Source organism: Rhinolophus sinicus, chromosome X, assembly GCF_036562045.2.
Source record: "Rhinolophus sinicus isolate RSC01 chromosome X, ASM3656204v1, whole genome shotgun sequence".
In the NCBI taxonomy this organism is placed as follows: Eukaryota; Metazoa; Chordata; class Mammalia; order Chiroptera; family Rhinolophidae; genus Rhinolophus; species Rhinolophus sinicus.
This window is the reverse complement of record NC_133768.1, coordinates 88,066,765-88,087,054: the sequence shown is the minus strand read 5'-3', so window position 1 is coordinate 88,087,054 and position 20,290 is coordinate 88,066,765. Positions and strand designations below refer to the sequence as shown.

The following is a 20,290-nucleotide window of genomic DNA, read 5'->3' as shown; positions in this document are numbered from 1 at the left end:
CTTCTTTTGCCAGGATAGAAAGTTTTCAGACATTATTTCTTCAAATAGGTTCTCAATCCCTTGCTTTCTCTCTTCTCTTTCTGGTACCTCTATGATGCAAATGTTCTTATGCGTGCTGTTATCCCAGAGGTCTCTTAAACTATCCTCATTATTTGACTTCTTTTTTCTTTTTGCTGTTCCAATTGGGTGTTTTCTGCTACCTTGTGTTCTAAATTGCTGATTCGGTCCTCTGGTTTATCTAGTCTGCTGGCGATTCCTTCTAGTGCATTCTTCATTGCAGCTATTATATTCTTCACTTCTGACTGGTTCTTTTTTATGGTTTCTAGGTATGTCCTTTTTTATACATGCTATCTTCTTGTTGAAATTCTCACTAATTTATTTGAGCATCCTCATAACCATTGCTTTGAACTCTGTCTCTGGTACTTTGCTTTCCTCCATTTCATTTAGTGCTTTTTCTGGAGTTTTCTCTGATTCTTTCATTCTTTCATGTATTGTTTTCTTTCTTTGTTTCCTCATTTTGGCTGCCTCTCTGTTTTATTTCTATGTAGCAGGTAGATCTGTGATGTCTCCCATTCTTGACCACGTGGCCTTATATAGTAAGTGCCCTGTGGGGCCCAGATGCACAATCTTCCTGATCACCTGAGCTGGGTGCTCCAGGAGTGTACCTTGTGTGGGTTTTGTGTACTGTCCTGTTATAGTTGAACCTTAATTGTTATTGACTTGTGGGTGGGATAGACCTTTAGGCTGACCAGTTGTGGGGTTTGACTACATCCACAGCTTATGGGCTGCTGTACAGGAGCCTTATACCATGGAGCAGGATTTGCTCCAGTGGGCTCTGGTGCCTGTTGAGACCACCTTTTTGGTGTGCCACTTGTGGGGCTAATTGGGTGATGTTTCACTTTGTTCTGAAGCCAATCTCCAAGTATTCTGGTTCTGGGGACTCTTGGGAGGGGCTCCAGTTCAGGCCCATGTAAGCCCCTGCCTGTGAGCAGCCAGGGACTACATGGTAGGAACTATAAAGTGATCCATGGTTGTTCACTGCCTGTGCTGTACCTGGAAGCTTGTGGGAGAGACCACGTGTGAACCCAGGATGGATGCCTCCAGTACTGGGTCTGGGGTATCTCTGCAAAAACCAGGAGACTCTAAGGCCTGCTGCCAACTGCATGCTCCTGAAAAGTTCATCCACTGATAAAGTCTTATGCAGTATGGAACTGGTTGTGGCTGGGTCTCAGTGAGTCATCAGAGTGGAGCTAGTGGAGCTCCACATATCAATGCAGATTTATTTTTGGCTGTGTAGGGGAGGGGCTCAATACAGGGAAGACGGCGTCCACTTGCCAGCTGCATGGGTGGAAGACCCCATGCAGAGAAAATAGATACTGTCCCTCTAGTCCTCACTCTGAAGTTACATAACTCAGTCTCTCCCTGTATGTTTTCAATGCCCCCTTTTCACCGTCCCTCCACCAGAACCTAGGGTAGTGCTTGTGCAAGCCCTTTAAGAGGATGTCTGGGCTTCCTGCAGCCTTCTGTCCCATGCAGATGGTTGGAATTCCCATTGTTTTCTACAGCCAGGTGTTGTGGGCATTCCTTTTCCCAGCACCAGTACTTTGGGCGGCAGCACCTGGTGTGGGGCTGAGGTCCTTCACTCCTCTGTGGGGAACCTCTGTGGCTGAGCTATCTCTCCTGAGTTTCAACCACCACATTTGGGTGTGGGACCAGCCCATTTTGTGTCTCCACCCCACTTACCAGTCTCAACATGGTTTCTTCTTTATATCCTTAATTATAAATCTTCTATTCAGCTAGATTTCAGATAGTTCTCCAGGTTGATTGTTCTGTAATGTAGTTGCAATTTTGATGTGTTCATGGGATGAGGCAGAGCATTTATCTTCTCTACCATCTTGGAGCTCCCATTTTTAATTCTCCTTTCAAAATTTGGTAAAATTTATCTGTGAAACCATCTGTTCCTGGCCTTTTCTCTATTGGGAGGCTTTGTTTGTTTCTGTGTTTAACTAATTAAATATCCTAATTCGTTTTGGTCTGTTAGGCTTTCTATTTCTTCTTGATTCAATCTTGTTCATACGTTTCTTTGAATTTATCCATTTCTTTTAAGTTGTCAAATATGTTTGTGTGTAACTGTTTGTAATTGCCCCTTATGATCTTTTTGTTTAATTTCTGTGGGATCATTTATATCGTTCTTCATTTCTGATTTTATGTATTTGAGTTTTTGCTCCTTTTTCTTTAACTAAAAATTTGTCAATTTTGTTTATCTTTTCAGAAACAACTGTTTCATCAAATTTTTAAAGAGTATTTTATTTCTTATTATCATTTATTTCTGCTCTAATATTTATTATTTTCTTTATTCTGCTGACTTTAGGCTTAGTTTGTTCTTCTTTTTCCAGTTCCTTGACATGAAGGTAGACTGATTACTTGAGATCTTTCTTCCTTATTTACTATAAGCATTTATCAATATAAACTTTCCTCTAAGTACAGATTTTGCTATATCCCATACATTTTGATATGTTGTGTTTTTATTTTTGTTTGTCTCGAGAAATGTTCTATTTCCACTTTTGATTTCCTCTTTGATGCAGTGGTTGTTTAAGAGTGTGTTCATTTCTATGTATTTGTGTGTGTTCCCAATTTCCTTCTGTTATTGATTTCTAGTTTTATTCCATGTGGCATCAAACCAAATGTCTATAAACATAAGATTGGATAAATGAACTGATATATAAATGGCTTACTATATGACTATGAAAATGAGTAGATAATAATTTATTCATAATTATTAATAAATGAATACTTATTTAAAACATAATGCCTTGTGAAAAAAACAAGCTGCAATAGTCTATACTGTATGATTTAAGTCATATACAGTTCAGGAAAAATTAATCTATGGTATTAGAATTAAGGACAGTGGTTGCTTTGGGAGGATAGGGTGGAGGTAGTAACTGGAAGGTACACAAGAGTGACGCTGGTGTGCTGGCAATGCCCTATTTCTTGATCTGGGGAATGGTTACATGGAAGTATTGAGTTTTTAATAATTAATTGCGGTATGATATGTGTACCTGGTTGCATAATTCAATAAAAAATTAAATATATATAAAGACAGAGAGTAGAGAAGTATTACCGTGTTTCCCCGAAAATAAGACCTCACTGGACCATCAGTTCTAATGCATCTTTTGGAAAAAAAATAAGATAAGACCTGGTCTTATTTTAATATAATATAAGACTGGTATAATATAATATAATATAATATAATATAATATAATATAATATAATATAATGTAATGTAATGTAATGTAATGTAATGTAATGTAATGTAATGTAAATACTGGGTCTTATATTATGTTTTGCTCCAAAAGACGCATTAGAGCTGATGGTCCAGCTAAGTCTTATTTTCTGGAAAACACGGTATTAGCAGGTTTACTGGAAGTGAATCATATTTTGGATTTCAGATTTAGATATAGGAGAATTTTAGGATTGGTCATATGTGATAGGGATCTTTGGAACAGTGGGCCAAAGAGAGACAGAGGGAGAGAAATGGAAAGGGAGAGTGGCAGAGAGAGCAAGAGTGAGAGAAAAGAACACAGAATTTCTCTAAGTTTAGGCTTGGAAAATGCACTTTTTGGTGCAATTTGGACTTTCAAAGAAGTAAGGAATCCTTAAAATACTATAAATTGAAATAACGGTTAAAATTCTTGATGGAAGAGGACTTATAACTCTGAATTGAAAGTACATTTGGGTTGCCATTAGCACTTCTTAAAATCAGGCATTTTAAAAACAGCAATCTGTACCTTGTTGGTTCAGTTTGCATATGCAACTAGTCAATTGCAGTGCTGTATACCTCCTATTTCAGAACTACCATCCATAACTTTAAGATAGGAAGCATATGTTACCCATATTTCAATACAGATATTCAAGATGTAGTATAAGATTTTCTTTCCAATAAGAGAAACAAATCAAGCTGATGTTTTGGACATTATTTTTTTTAAATTAACTAATTTATTTATTTTTCCCATTAGTTTTTTTTATTAGTTACAGGTGCACAAAATAATGTAATAGTTAGACATTTATCATTTATATCCCTCACAAAGTGACAACCCCCCTCCCCCATCCACTACCCGTCTGACATCGCACACAGCCATTACATTTCCACTGTCTCTATTCCTAATGCTATACTCTGCTTCATACATATATATATATATATATATATATATATATATATATATATATATATATATATATATGTAGTTGACATTCATTATTATTCAGCTTCAGCTTCAGGTGTACATTGCAGTGATCAGGCATCTATATCTTCCCTGAGGATCTCTCCCTAACGAGACAAGTGTCCATCAGATACCCAACAGGATCTTTACAACATTATTGATTACATTCCCCAAATTGACTTTCGTAACCCAGTGGCAATCTTGTGGTTACTGACTGTGCTTTCTAGTCCCCTCACCTTCCCCCTTATCCCCACCCCCCTCCCATCTAGCAACCCTCAGTTTTTCTTCTATGTCTCTGAGACCGTTTCTGATTAGTTCATACGTTTATTATTTTCTTTAGATTCTACATATAAGTGAGATCATATGCTATTTGTCTTTCTCTGTCTGACTTATTTCACTTAACATAATATTCTCTAGGTCCATCCATGTTGTTGCAAATGGTAAGATTTCTTTCTTCTTTATGGCCGCGTAATACTCCATTGTATAAATGTACCACTGTTTCTTAATCCAGTTGTCTACTGAAGGGCATTTCGGTTGTTTCCATGTCTTGGCTATTGTGTATAGTGCTGCAATAAACATAGGAGTGCATAAATTTTTTTGAATTAGAGTTTTGGATTTCTCTCAGATAGAAACCTAGGAGTGGAAATGCTGGATCATAAGGTAGTTCCATTTTCAGATTTTTGACATACCTACATACTGTTTTCCATAGGGGCTGCACCAATCTACAATCCCACCAACAGTGCACAAGCGTTCCCTTTTCTCCACATCCTTCCCATCACTTGTTGTTTGTTGACTTATTGATGATAGCCATTTTGACTGGGGTGAGGTGGTATCTCATTGTGGCTTTTATTTGCATTTCTCTGATGGTTAGTGAGGTTGAGCATTTTTTCATATGTCTGTTGGCCTTCTGTATGTCCTTTTCAGAAAAATGTCTCTTCATGTACTCTGTCCATTTTTTAATTGGGTTGTTTGCTTTTTGGAGTTGAGTGAGTTTTTTATAAATTTTGGATATTAACCCCTTATCGGATATATCATGGCAAATATCTTCTCCCATTCAGTAGGATCCCTTTTTGTTTCATTGACAGTTTCCTTTGCTGTGAAAATCTTTGTAGTTTGACTTAATCCCACATGTTTATTTTTTCTCTTGCTTCCCTTCCCCAAGGGAATATATCAGTAAAAATCTTACTGCAGGTAATGTCTGTAAAGTTTCATACTTTATTTTCTTCTAGGAATTTTATGGCTTCATATCTTACATTTAAGTCTTTAATCCATTATGAATATATTCTTGTATATGGTGTGAGGAGGTGGTCCAGCTTAATTATTTTTTTTGCATGTGTCTGTCCAGGTTTCCCAGCATCATTTGTTGAATAAACTGTCTTTACCCTACCGTAAATTCTTCCTTCCATTGTCCTAGATTAAATGACCATACAGGCACAGCTTTATGTCCAGCCTCTTTATTCTGTTCCATTGATCTATGTGTCTGTTTTTATGCCACTACCATGCTGTTTTGATCCTGTAGCCTTGTAATATAATTTGATGTCAGATATCGTTATAACTCCCACTTTGTTCTTATTTCTTAAGATTGCTGAGGCTATTGGGGTCTTTCATGGTTCCATATAAATTTTAGGATTATATGTTCTATTTCTGTGAAAAATGTCCTTAGTAGTTTGATGGGAATTGCGTTGAATATTTATGTTGCCTTAGGCTGTATGGACATTTTAAAGATATTAATTCTTCTTATCCATGAACATGGTATGTGTTTCCATCTATTTGTGTCTTTTTTAATTTCTTTCTTCAGTGTCTTATAATTTTCTGAGTACAGATCTTTCACTTCTTTGGTTAAATTTATTCCGAGGTATTTTATAGTCTTTGAAGCAATTGTAAATCAGATTGTTTTCTTAATTTCTCCTTCTGATATTATATTATTGATATATACATATGCAACTGATTTCTGAATATTAATTTTGTATCCTGCTACTTTATTAAATTCATTTATTAGCTCTAATAGTTTATTGGTGGAGTCTTTAGGGTTCTCTCTATATATAGTATCATGACATCTGCATATAATGACAATTTTACTTCCTCCTTACCAATTTGGATGCCTTTTATTTCTTTTTCTTGTCTGATTGCTGTGGCTAGAACTTCGAGCACTATGTTGAATAGAAGTAGAGAAAGTGGGCAACCTTGCCTTTTCCCTGATCTTAAGGGGAATGGTTTTAGCTTTTCCCCATTGAGTATGATATTACCTGTGGGTTTGTCATATATGGCCTTTATTATGTTGAGATATGATCTGTCTATTCCCACTTTCTTAAGGGTTTTTATCATAAATGGCTGCTGGATTTTGTCAAATGCTTTTTCTGCATCTATTGATATGATCATATGATTTTTATTTTTCATTTTGTTAATGTGGTGTATCACATTAATTGATTGGAGAATGTTGAAACATCCTTGCATACCAGGAATGAATCCCAATTGATCATGGTGTTTAATCTTTTTAATGTATTGCTGAATTCTGTTCCCTAATATTTTGTAGAGGATTTTTGCATCTATGTTCATTAGAGATGTTGGACTGTTGTTTTCTTTTTTGTAGTGTCTTTGTCTGATTTGGGGATCAGGGTGATAGAGGCCTCATAAAATTGTTTGGGAGCCTTCCCTCCTTCTGGATTTTTTGGAATAGCTTGAGGAGAATAGGTGAGAATTCTTTTTTGAATGTTTTGTAAAATTCACCTGTAAAGCCTTCTCGTCCAGGGCTTTTGTTTGTTGGGAGCTTGTTGATTACTGATTCAATTTCCCTGGTGGTATTCAGTCTATTCAGGTTTTCCGTTTCATCTTGAGTTAACTTTGGAAGGTTGTATGCTTCTAGAAAATTGTCCATTTCTTCCAGATCGCCAAATTTGTTGGCATGGAGTTGCTCATAGTAATTTCTTAATTTTTTTTTGTATTTTGTGCTGTGTGTTCTCATTTCTCCACTTTCATTTCTGATTTTATTTATTTGGGTCCTCTCTTTTTTTTTTGATGAGTCTGGCTAACGGTTTGTCGATTTTGTTTATTTTCTCTAAAAACCAGCTCTTGGATGCATTGTTCTTTTGTATTGTTTTTCTGGTTTCTATTTAATTTATTTCCAATCTGATCTTTATTATCTCTTTCTTTGTAATCCCTTTGGGCTTATTTTACTCTTCTTTTTCCCAATCCCTTAAGTGTGAAGATAAATTGTTGATTACTGATTTTTCTTGTTTCTTTACGTAGGCCTGCAATGCTATGAATTTCCCTCTTAGGACTCCTTTCACTGCATCCCATAGATATGGGGTCATCATGTTTCCATTTTTGTTTGTCTCGAGATATCTTTCGATTTCTTCCTTGATGTCATGGTTGACACATTTATTATTTAGTAACATGTTATTCAGCCTCCATGAATTGGTGTATCTTCCAGTTTTTTTCCTGTAGTTCATTTCTAATTTCATAGCACTGTGGTCAGAGAAGATACTTGGTATGATTTCTATTTTCTTAAATTTATCAAGACTGATTTTGTGGCCTAACATGTGGCCTATCTTGGAAAATGTCTCATGTGTGTATTCTGAACCTTTGGGGTAAAATGCTCTGAAAATGTCGATTAAATCCAAGTTTTCCCATGTGTCATCTAAGGCCATTGTTTCCGTATTGATTTTCTGTCTGGAAGACCTGTCCCTTGTTGTCAGAGGTGTGTTGAAGTCCCGTACTATGGTAGTGTTACTGTTGATATCTGTCTTTATGTCAGTCAATGTCTGTTTTATATATTTAGGTGCTCCTATTTTGGGTGCATAGATGTGTACTAGGGTTATGTCCTCTTGTCAGATCGATCCCTTGATTACTAAATAGTGCCCATCTGTCTTTTTATATATTCTTCATTCTAAGGTATATTTTTTCAGATATGAGTATTGTAACACCAGCTTTTTTCTCATTTCCATTTGCATGAAATATCTTACTCCAACCCTTCACTTTTAGCCTGTGTGTATCTTTTGATCTGAGGTGAGTTTCTTGTATACAGTATATACAGTGGTCTTTCTTGTCTACTCAGCGACCTTATGCCTTTTGATTGAAGGATTTCATGCATTTACATTTAACGTGATTATTGATAGGTACATCGTTATTGACAGTTATTAAATTTATACTTAGATCGTTTTCATCTTTCTTCTGTTTACAGAAGCCCTTTTAATATTTCCTGCAATGCTGGCTTGGTGGTAGTAAATTGCTTTAGCCTATTTTCTGGCAAACTCTTTATCTCTCCTTCAATTTAAAATTATAGCCTTACTAGATAAAGAAATCTAGGTCATAGGCCTTTGTTTTCCATTACTTTGAGTATCTCCTGCCACTCCGTCCTGGCCTGCAATTTTTCTGTAGAAAAGTCATTTGATAGTCTTACAGGAATTCCCTTGTATGTAACCCACTGTCTTCGTCTTGCTGCTTTTAGGATTCTCTCTTTGTCTTTAACCTTTGCCATTTTAACTCTAATATGTCTTGGTTGGGACCTGTTTGCATTTATCCTGGTTGGAACTCTCTGCACTTCCTGGGTTTGTAGGTCCGTTTCCTTCACCAGTTTAGGGAAGTTTTTGGATATTTACTTCAAATATGTTCTCGATCCCTTGCTTCCTCTCTTCACCTTCTGGTATTCCTATGATGTGCATGTTGTTACACTTGATGTTATCCCAGAAAACATCTTCATTGTTTTTTATTCTTTTTTCTTTTAGTTCTTTTGGGTGATCTCTTCTAACTTGTCTTCTAAGTCGCTGATTCAATCCTCTGCTTCATCTAACATACTGGTAATTCTTTCAAGTGTGTTCTTTATTTCAGTTGTTGTATGCTTTAGTTCTAACTGGTTGTTCATTATGATTTATCTATCCTTCTTTATGCCGTCACTAAGCTCCTTAAACATTCTTATCATCAGAGTTCTGAACTCTGTCTCTGATAGTTTGGTTACCTCTATTTCATTTGGTTCAAATTGTGGAGGTTTCCTCTGTTCTTTTATTTGGGACGTGTTTCTATGTTTCCCGATTCTGGCTGACTCTCTGTGTTTGCTTCGATGTATTAGGTAGATCCCCTAGGGTTCTTAGTTTTTGCTGGGTCATCTTATGTAGTATGTGTCCTTTATATTTGACTTGCACCACTTCCTTCTTCTCCTTTGTGTGTGCTCCAAAAGTGACTGTTGTGTTGTGTATATTGTCCTGTTAAAGTTGATATTTAATGGCTTTAAGCTTGTGAGTAGGTGGGATTGATTCCTAGGCTGACTAGTTGTGAGACTTGGCCCCGACCATATCAGGATGTTTTGCTGCATGAAGGTTGACAGCTTAAATGAGGCTTGGCCTCTATGGGCTCTTGTACATGTAGAGAATTACCTCTGGGTGTGTCACTTGTAGGTCAAACCAGTAGTTGGCCTCTGGGTATGATGAATTTTGTGCCTCTTGATCTGGGTGCTGGCTTAGGGGAATTTCAGAACAAAGCAAATCACCAAGCACAATGACAACATCAACAACAACAACAAAGAAAAAAAACCAAATACATCCACATGTAAAACCATTGAGAACCCACACTCAACACAGGCAGAAAAATATCAAAGATATAAAAACAAAACAAAAAAAGGAGGTCCAGTCTTGGCTTAAGCCCACCAAGTAATCTCCAGGTTGTCTTCTGCTGTACCAAAGAGTCCTCTGCGTATTGTCCAGGCAGAGCCGGTCACCTGGTTCCCAGAGTGACCTTGGGACTGCAGATTTAGATGAGTGGGGCTAAGGGGTCTGGATGGTAGTTTCTACAAAATCAGTGCAGTTTCTGCTTTTGACTGCACATATGTGCACCGAGAGTAACACAACCACCCCTATGCCCAGGTCTCCTGAGTCTTACAGCACTTCTTCCGTGTGTGTGTGTGTGTGTGTGTGTGTGTGTGTGTGTGTGGTGGGCGGGAGATTTCGGAGCTGCTGAAAGCCCAGAGCTGCATCAGCCTCCTACTGCAGATCCTTGGGAGTGTCTTGGCAGTTGTAATTGCCCTGCCTTAGCCAGGCCAGAAAGGGTGGGGGCTGGGGATGGAGGAGTCTTCTCTCTCCCAGACCAGCAGTGTCACACTGTTTCCTCAGGCCAGAAAAGGTGGAGGCTCGGGGTGGAGGAGTCTTCTCTCTCCCAGCCCAGTAGTATCACACTCTTCCCAGCCTCTTCCCTGGGTCAGAGCTAAGCTGCATGTTATTGGGTCTTCCCTGATCCTGAGCACTAGGGCTCTTCTGTAATCTGACACTACACCTCAGTTCAGGGGCCAGCTTAAGTCTCTGGAAGGGAGGGGGTAGGATTGGGAGAGTTGGGGGAGGTGCCTAGATATGGAGTTTACATCCTTTGTCCCACCTAAAGCCCAGCTAGAGTTCTCAGCTCAGGTTACTGGCTCAAATGCTGGATACCTGCTCTCTCGGCAGGAGAGATCAGCTATTGGATGCAGGAAAAGAGCCCACCTCCTGGCTTTTGTGGTCTCTCTTACGTCCTGGGTCCCCCTTTGTCTCCACAGCCGCTGATGCAGACTGTCTCCAAAGACCCGTATGTGGGCCGCATCTCCACTCTGCTCCCTTCCCTCTTCCCCTGCTAGCCCAACTTGCCCACCTTCAAGTAAGCCTCATGCGAGTCTCTTAGCTGTTCTGTGTGCTGAGCAGAGAGTCCTTTGTTGGGTTGTAGATGTTCAATTTGTGGTCAGCTCCAGAGGAGAACTCAAGAAATCTGCCTTGCTGCCTCCATTCCGTCTAACAGGAGTCATCTCTGCAGACAGAGCGGGCTCCATCAAGGACAGCTGGACATTATTCTGATTTGTAAATTATTTTATTTTGTTTTCCCAAGTCTCGGTCATCTTTCCCATAGGCAGCAGAAAGTTTGAAGAAATGTTCCATTGTGGTTCTTTCTTTTTTTCTTATTTTGAGAAATAGTATTCTTTGTATCATGTTTAACTTGCTCATATTTGAAGTATGCTTTCTGTTATATACATACTCATGAAACTTTATTTCTAATATCACAGCTACTATCGAGTCATACAGGAGTTTTAATTTCAATTTGTTAATGTTCTTATGAAAATTGAGTTAATATGCTGTGTTGAATGTTCAGGATATCCTGGAGCTATACTTGATCAATCTATGTTCTTCAACACTTGCAGAAAAACTCATGGTTAAATACATACTTTGAAGGGAAGAGGAAGCTGTAGATAATCTTTAAAAATCAATTGGAAGCAATCATTAGTGTACACTATTATTGAAAAGCCCTAGCTAATCTGAACTTGTAAGAAATCTGAGTCGGAACTTCCTAAAGAACACTCTATGATATTCCACCAACTACCAACAAAATTGATGTTCTCCAGGACACTAATATAAAAATTGACCCTAGTAAATAACTAAAAATATAACGATATAACCTCAAATCTGGAAAGTCTCTTAAAGCAGTATGTATGTTGGTTTGATCCCACATGGAATAAAACTTAAAAATTTCCTGAGATACAAGCTAAATCTTGACAATTATTATCTTAGAGAACCACAGTTTAGTGTGCCTTTCTCATTTTATATATGGAGAATTAAGACTCCTACATAGCCAGTTGCAAAATAGACAGGATACTAACTGACATTTTCATGGCTTTAGTCTTTTCACAGTTTCATGATACTTCATATGGAAATTTATCATTCACAAATACTTTTACAAATAATCTTGTATTTTATAACTTCAACATCATGAAGGTAAGAAGGTTAGGTGATTATTTATACCCACTGCACAGATAAGACATGTATCTATGTATGTATATCCATGCTATCTATATCTTGAATAATCTAGACTCTGTAGAGTGATCTTTAGAATAGCTTTTCTTCCCCCTTGCCCCCTTGTGAGAGAGGTTGTGGTGTACTGTCCATTTCCCCCTTCTGGATGAAAGTACTCATTCTTTCAGCTCTCAGGAGTGTAGGCTGTTGATGGCTTACAGCTGAGTCCCAAAAAAAGGCATTGCACCCCCTTCCCAGGGGCTGCCTGAGTCAATGATTGGTTGATACCTGAGTTACAAAGGCTCAGCTGTCTTGTTTCAATTTGAAATGATCTGGAAGGACCATGACACTTCCAGAGCTTTCTATCAGAATGCTTAAGGTTTTTGTTGCTACTGCCTTACTATTTGACTCTACCCTCTACCCAGTTTTTCATTCCTCACCCGTTGCACGTGTCCTCCTGAGCACTCTCCAATAATTCTCCTGCATGTGAATTTCTGTTTAAGAATCTGCTTCTCAGTGAAATTTATGTGGGACACCTCTGAATAAAACCTTGGTCAGATCTCTCACCCTTTTCAGCCATTCTCATTCAGAATGAGAATTATTATTTTAATAATTAAATTTTCTAAGGCGAGTACTTCAAATTTAATTTGAATCTAAAAAGTTTTTCTTCCCCTAGCTTGAACCAATTGCAGACGTAGAAGCCCACTTTGAGAAACAAGGCCATGTATGGTTTCTCTCTTTTGCTTAGTCATACCTTTCCCCCCATTCTCATAGTTTCTTATCCCTCCAAAAAGGGACAAAGATGGAGGTAGAGATTAAAATAAAAGGGAATAGTTACATGGAAACAACCTAAGTAATTGTCCATTAATAGATAAATGAATAAAGTATGGTATATATACCATACTTTATATATATATATATTATAAAGGAATATTATGCAGGTATAAAAAATCAGGAAATCCTGCCATTTGAGAAAACATGGATAGACCTAGAAGGCATTAGGCTAAGTGAAACGTCAGACAGAGAAAGACAAATACTGTATGATCTCACTTATATATGGCATCTACAAAAACCAAAAAACAAACAAACAAACAAAGAACTCACAGACACAGACAATGGGTAGTTGGCAGAGGTAGTGGGTGGAGAAATGGAGTGGGGTGCTAAACAAGTAAAGGTAGTGAGAAGACACAAACTTCCAGCTATAAGACAAGTAACTCCTGGGGATGTAAAGTACATCATGGTGACTATAGTTAATGGCATTGTATCATATATTGGAAAGTTGCTATGAAAGATCTTAAAAGTTCTCATTACAAGAAAATAATTTTAATTATCTTTGGTCAGAATATGAGGTAAACTTATTCTGGTAATCGTTTTGCAATATATACATATATCAAATCAAAACGTTGTATACCTAAAACTAATGCAATGTTATAGGGTCAATTGCTCCTTCAATAAATGAGTACACAAATACATAAATAAATAAATCAAAAGTAAGGAAAATAGGAGGGAATAGTCTTAATGTTTGCTATCTGTGGCAAAAATAGGAAAAAAGGAAATACTCCTAATGTCTGCTATGGGTTGCAAAAATATTCCTGACTTTTCTTTTAAGACATTTAAAGATCTTTATAAATTATGGGGATTTTGAAAAACAGACAAAATTTTAAAATTATTAAAATAAAACCTCATGGACATGTCCTGCTTTGACAATTATTCACATTTTGCCAATATTGTTTTATCTACATCCTCCAACTTTTACTACTTATTTGTTTGTGTGTCTGTTTTGTTTGCTTACTTGCTTTCTTGTTTACTTCTGGTATATTTTAAAGCAATCCCTAATGTATCAATTCACTCTTGAATATTTCAGTATTTAAGGCAAACAGAGAGCATATTTTATAAACAAATTATAATATATTTATAAAATCTAAGAAAATTAATCATAATTTCTCAATACCATCCAATTATTCACATTTTCTTAATTGTCTCAAAAATTTTGGTTAATTTTTCAAATACAATATTTAAACAAGGTTTTGCATTCAGTTGATATGTCTCTTTTTTAATTAAAGATTATTGGGGTGACAGTTGTTAGTAAGTTACATAGATTTCAGGTGTACAATTATGTATTACATCATCTATAAATCCCATTGTGCGTTCAACACCCAGAGTCAGTTCTCCTTCCATCACCATGTATTTGATCCCCTTTACCCTCATCTACCACCCTCCTCCCCCCGACCCTCCAGTAACCTCTAAACTATTCTCTGTATCTATGAGTTTCTGTTTCTCATTTGTTTGTCTTGTTCTTTTGCTGTTTTTGGTTTATATACTACATATCAGTGAAATCATATGGCTCTCTGCTTTCTGTGTCTAACTTATTTCGTTTAGCATTATAATCTCAAGATCCATTCATGTTGTCGCAAGTGGTCCTATTTCCTCTTATCTCACTGCCGAATAGTATTCCATTGTGTATATATACCACAACATCTTTATCCATTCATATATCGAAGGACATTTTGATTGTTTCCATGTCTTGGCCACCAGAAATAAGGCTGCAATGAACATTGGATCTCAATTGTCTTTATGTACAATGTTTTCAGATTTTTTGGGTAGATACCCAGGAGAGGGATTGCTCGGTCATACGGTAATTCTATTTTTAATTTTTTGAGGAACCTCCACACTGCCTTCCTTAGCAGCTGCCCCAGTCTGCATTCCCCCCAACAGTGTATGAGGGATACTTTTTCTCCACAACCTCTCCAACACTTGTTACTATTTGTATTCTTGAAGATAACCATTCTAACTGGGGTGAGGTGATAACTCACTGTGGTTTTTATTTGCATTTTTCTGATGATTAGTGATGTTGAGCATTTTTTCTTGTGTCTATTTGCCATTTATATATCCTCTTTGGAGAAATGTCTCTTCAGGTTGTCTGCCCATTTTTCAATTGTGTTGTTTGTTTGTTTTTGTTGTTCAGTTTCATGAGTTCCTTGTGTATTTTGGATAGTAGCCCTTTATTGGAGGCACTGTTTGCAAAAATGTTCTCCCATTCAGTTGGTTGCCTCTTTATTTTGTCCATGGTTTCTTTTGCTGTGCAGAAGCTTTTAAGTTTCATATAGTCCCACTCATTTATTTTATCTTTTACTTTTCTTGCATTTGGAATCAAATTCATAAAATGCTCTTTTAACCCAAGGTCTATAACTTTAATTCCTATGTTTTCTTCTATGCAGTTTATTGTTTCAGGTCTTATGCTTAAGTCTCTGAACCATTTTTAATTAATTTTGGTACATGGTGACAGATAGCAGTCCAGTTTCATTCTTTTGCACGTGGCTTTCCAATTCTGCCAGCACCATTTATTGAAGAGGCTGTCTTTTCTCCATTACATGTTTTTTGCTTCTCTGTCAAAAAATGTCTATCCATATTTATGTGGTTTTATTTCTGGGTACTCAATTCTGTTCCATTGGTCTGTGTCTGTTTTTCTGCCAATACCATGCTGTTTTGATTCTTGTTGCCCTGTATTACATGCTAAAATCAGGGTGCGTGATACCTCCAGGATTGTTCTCTTTTCTCAAGATTGCTTTGGCTATTCGGGGTCTTTTGTGGTTCCAAACAAATCTGATGATTTTTTGTTCTTTTCCTTTGAAAAATGCCATTGGGATTTGGATGGGGATTGCATTAAATCTGTATATTGCTTTGGGTAATATGGCCATTTTTCACTAAGTTAGTTCTCCTGCATGAACATGGAATGTCTTTCCATTTCTTTGTGTCTTCTTCAATCTATCTTAAAAATGTCCTATAGTTTTCAGCATACAGGTCTTTCACATGCTTGGTTAAAGTTTTTCCTAACTTTTTTATTCTTTTTGTTGCAATTGCTAAATGATTTGTTTTGTTAAATCTCTTTTTATGATGTTTCATTGTTAGTATATAGGAATGCAATTGACTATTGTATGTTGATTTATTTTTTAATTAAAGTTTATTGGGGTGACAATTGTTAGTAAAGTTACGTAGATTTCAGGTTATACATTGACTTTGTAGCTGGCAAATTTACTATATTCGTTTATTGTTTCCAATAGCTTTTTGGTGAAGTCTTTATGGTTTTCTATATATAGATCATCATCTGCAAAAAGTGAGAATTTAAATTATTCATTCACTATGTGAATACCTTTTGTTCATTTCTCTTGCCTGATTTTTCTGGCTAGAGCTTCCAATATTACGTCGAAAGTCAGAGGAGACAGGGGAGAACCCTATACTGTTTCTGAAGGCAGAGCAAAGGGTTTCAGTTTTTTACTGTTAATTATGATATAAGCTGAAGGTTTGAAATATATGGCCTTTATTATGTTAAGGTATTTTCCTTTTATACACATTTTATTAAGTGTTTTAATCGTAAATGGATGTTGTATCTTGTTAAATGTTTTTTTGTCATTTATTGATATAAACATATGTTTTTTGTGCTTTATTTTATTTATGTGGTGTATCACATTGATCGATTTGCATATGTTGAACCATCCTTGTGTCCCTGGGATAAACTCCACTTGCTTGTGATGTATAACCTTTTTAATGCAGTGTTGCATTGGATTTGCTAGAATTTTGTTTAGGATTTTTGCATCTATATCCATCAGAGATATTAGTGTGTGTGTGTGTGTGTGTGTGTGTGTGTGTGTGTGTGTGTGTGTGTTAACCTTACCACGTTTTGGTAACAGGATAATGTTGGCCTCATGAAATGAGTTACGAATATTACTCTTCTTCAATTTTTTGGAAGATTATGAGGAGGATGGGTTTTAGATCCTCTTTGGATGTTTGGTAGAATTCACTAGTGAAGCCATCTAGTCCGATACTTGCTTTGGGGAAGGTTTTGGATGACTGATTCAATTTCCTTACTGGTGGTTGGGCTTTTTAGATTTTCCAATTCTTCGTGATTCAGCCTAGGAAAGCTATATGCTTTTTAGAACACATCCATTTCTTCTAGGTTATTGAATTTGGTGGCATATAGTCCTTCGTAGTATTCTTGGATGATCCTCTGTATATCTGTGGCATCTGTGTAACTTCTTCTTTCATTTCTGATTTTTTTTGTGTGTGTGTCTTTTCTCTTTTTATCTTAGTGAGTCTAGCCAAGGGTTTGTCAATTGCATTGATCTTTCAAAGAACCAGCTCTTTGTTGCATTAATTTTCCACTGTGTTTTTCTTGTCTATTTCATTTAGCTCTGCTCTTGTTTTGATTATTTTCTTCATTCTGCTGACTTTGGGTTTCATTTCTTCTTTTTTTCTAGTTCTTTAAGGTGTAATGTAAGGTTATTTATCTGGGACTTTTCTTCCTTCTTGAGATAGGCCAGTAATGACATAAATTTCCCTCTTAAAATTGCTTTCTATGCATTCCAAAAATTTTGATAGGATATATTTTCATTCTCATTTGTTTCTATGTATCTTTTTTTTTCTTTTTTTTTTTTAAATGATGTCTGATCTTATTTATTTGTTACTCTTAGAATATCTCATTTTTGATTGGACTCAGACTTAGAGGTAGAAACTCTCAGAGAAGACAGCCTGCATCTCTTGGCAATCTGTTCCTGGCGTTTTACTTTGGCATCCTTCATTTTCTTGGCCAAAAGTTTAGCATATTCTGCAGCCTCTTCCATATTTTTCTTAGTACGCTGTTTCTTTAGAGCAATATGTCAACGTTTGTGTTGTAGGACTCGTGGAGTAACAAGACACTGAATCTTGGGTGCTTTGGTTCTAGGTTTCTTACCTTCTTTGTTTAGGGGCTTTCTCACAACATACTGGCAGACATCATCTTCTTTAGAGAGATTGAAAAGTCTGCCAATTCTGCTAGCCCTTTTGGGCCCCAGGTGACGAGACACAGTAGTATCAGTGAGACCAGGAATATCTTTCTCCCCTTTTTTTTTTTAAAAACTGACCAAGTTGAGAAAACTCAGATTGGCATCCATAATGCAGCCCTGAACAGATTTGCACTTTCTTTCTCCAGTCCTCCTTGGTCTATAACAGGAATGCCCCTTACTCAGGAGCAGGCAGACACGGCCATGGGTCAAGACACCCTGCTTCATGGGGAAACCTTGTTTTTCATTCCCACCACTGATTCGAACCACATAACCCTTCTGTTCTTCACCCAGAGCATCAGCAGCAACTTCTGTGGCCATATGCTTCTCATAAAACGTACGAAGTTTGTGTTCATCATCCACTTCAATGAGTTTCTGAGAGCCAGTGTCTGGGAAAGAGATGTTCAGCTTCATCCTGAAGCAGCCAGCAGCCTCCGAGTCACCACAAAAAAGAGCTCTATGTATCTTTAGATCTCTCCTCTTATTTAATCTTTGATCAAGTTATTCTTTAAAAGTATCTTGTTTAATTTCCATGTATTTTTTGTTTTTCCTGCTTTCTTTTTGCAGTTGGTATCCAATTTCAAAGCCTTGTGATCAGAGAATATGCTTGGTATGATTTCAACCTTCTTAAATTTGCTGAGGTTAGTTTTGTTTCCCAATATATGGTCAATCCTTGATAATGCTCCATGTACTCTAGAAAAGAATATATAGTCTGATGTTCTAGGATGAAGTACTCTATAAATGTCAATTATGTCCATTTCATCTAATGTGTCATTTAGGGCTGCTATTTCTTTATTTATTTTCTGTTTGGATGATCTATGCATAGCTGTCAATGATCTATTTCAGTCCCCTACTCTAATTGTGTTGTGGTCAATTTCTCCCTTTAGTTGTTAGTAGTTGCTTTGTATGTTTCAGTGTTGCCTTATTGCGGGCATAAATATTGATGACTGCTACGTCTTCTTGTTGTATAGTACCCTGTATCATTATGAAATATCCAACTTTGTCAATTTTTATCTTTTTATACTGAAGTCTGTTTCATCTGATATCAGTATAGCTACACCTAATTTTCTCTGAATACCATTTGCTTGGAATGTCAATTCCCACCCTTTCACTTTGAGTCTATATTTGTCCTTGTAGCTGAGTTGTGTCTGTTGGAGGCAGCATATGGTTTGGTTTAGTTTTTGTTGTTGTTGTTGTTTTTGTTTTTTGCTGTTTATTTTTATCAAATCTGCTACTCTGTGCCTTTTTATCTGTGAATTCAGGACATATCCATTTAGGGTGGTTATTGATGTCTGAGGATTTCCTATCATTCTGTCTGGCTTTCTGGTAGGATGGAGTCGCCATTGTTTCTTTGCCTTCTTGTTGTTATCTATTATTTCAGTGTGGTGGTATCCTATGATTTTTCCCTCTGCTTCTCCTTTTTTATGTTATATATATTTCAGTTCTGGATTATTTTGAGTGGTTACCGTTAATATTATCTTTTAAAAAAATTCATATATAGAGTATTCTATTTTCTTCACCATGCTTACTTTCTCCATTCCTTTGTGTTGGTTCAGACATTTACTCTGTCACCTTTTATGTTTTTGCTGTCACAAATTATCCCTATTTATGCTAAGAGTTGATTTCTGTGCTGTAGTAGTAAGTTTCCTTTTTCCTGTTTTTTTTTTTGTTTGTTTTTTTTAAGTGTGTTTTTCTCTTCTTTACCCTGTATGTTATGTGTAAGTGTATAGTGCTTTACATGGTGTAGGGGTTGGCAGTTCCTGCTCCTCTCTGTTTATTCATAATACTATTCCTGCTTTTGTATTCTTTTGCTCCTTTCTTTCAGGTCTAGTAGCCAACTTCAGTATATCTGGAAGTGCAGTTAATGTGTTAAAAAATTCCCTCAGCTTCTGTATGTCTGGAAAGACCTTTCCTTCTTCATATTAAAAGGATATCTTTGTTGGTTATATTATTCTTGGCTCATAATTTCTCTCTGTCAATAGTTTGAAAATTTGATTCCACTCCCTCCTTGCCTGTAGAGTTTATGCTGAAAAATCTGATGATAATCAAATGGGCTTTCCTTTGTAGGTTACTGCCTTCTTTTCGCTGGCTGCCTTGAGGATTCCTTCTTTTTAATTTTTGGCAGCTTGAATACAATGTGCCTTGGAGAAAGCCTGTTGGGATTGAGGTAATTAGGTTTTCTGTTTGCTTCTTGGATTTGAGGATTCAGTTCTTTTCACATGTTTGGGAAGTTCTCATTGACTATTTGTTTGGATATACTCTCTGCTCCCTTCTCCCTTTCTGGTATGCCCATTATTCTTATATTGGTCTTTCTGATGGAGTCAGGAAGTTCTTATGGAGTTTTGCCATTTCTTTTAACTCTCAAGTCTCTTTCTTCTTCCATCTGTGTCATTTCCAGATTTCTATCTTAAACGTCACTGATTCTTCCATCCGATCAGCTCTATTACCTAAGCTGGCTATTTCATTCTTCATTTCTTTTATTGAGTTTTTCATCTCCAGAAATTCTACTTTTTTT

At 36.7% G+C, this 20,290-nt stretch overlaps 1 pseudogene; it reads right to left on the bottom strand.

Moving 5' to 3' along the window:
• Positions 1 to 17,433: 17,433 nt before the first annotated feature.
• On the bottom strand, positions 17,434 to 18,189 carry LOC109446453 (small ribosomal subunit protein eS6; annotated as a pseudogene).
• Positions 18,190 to 20,290: the final 2,101 nt, after the last annotated feature.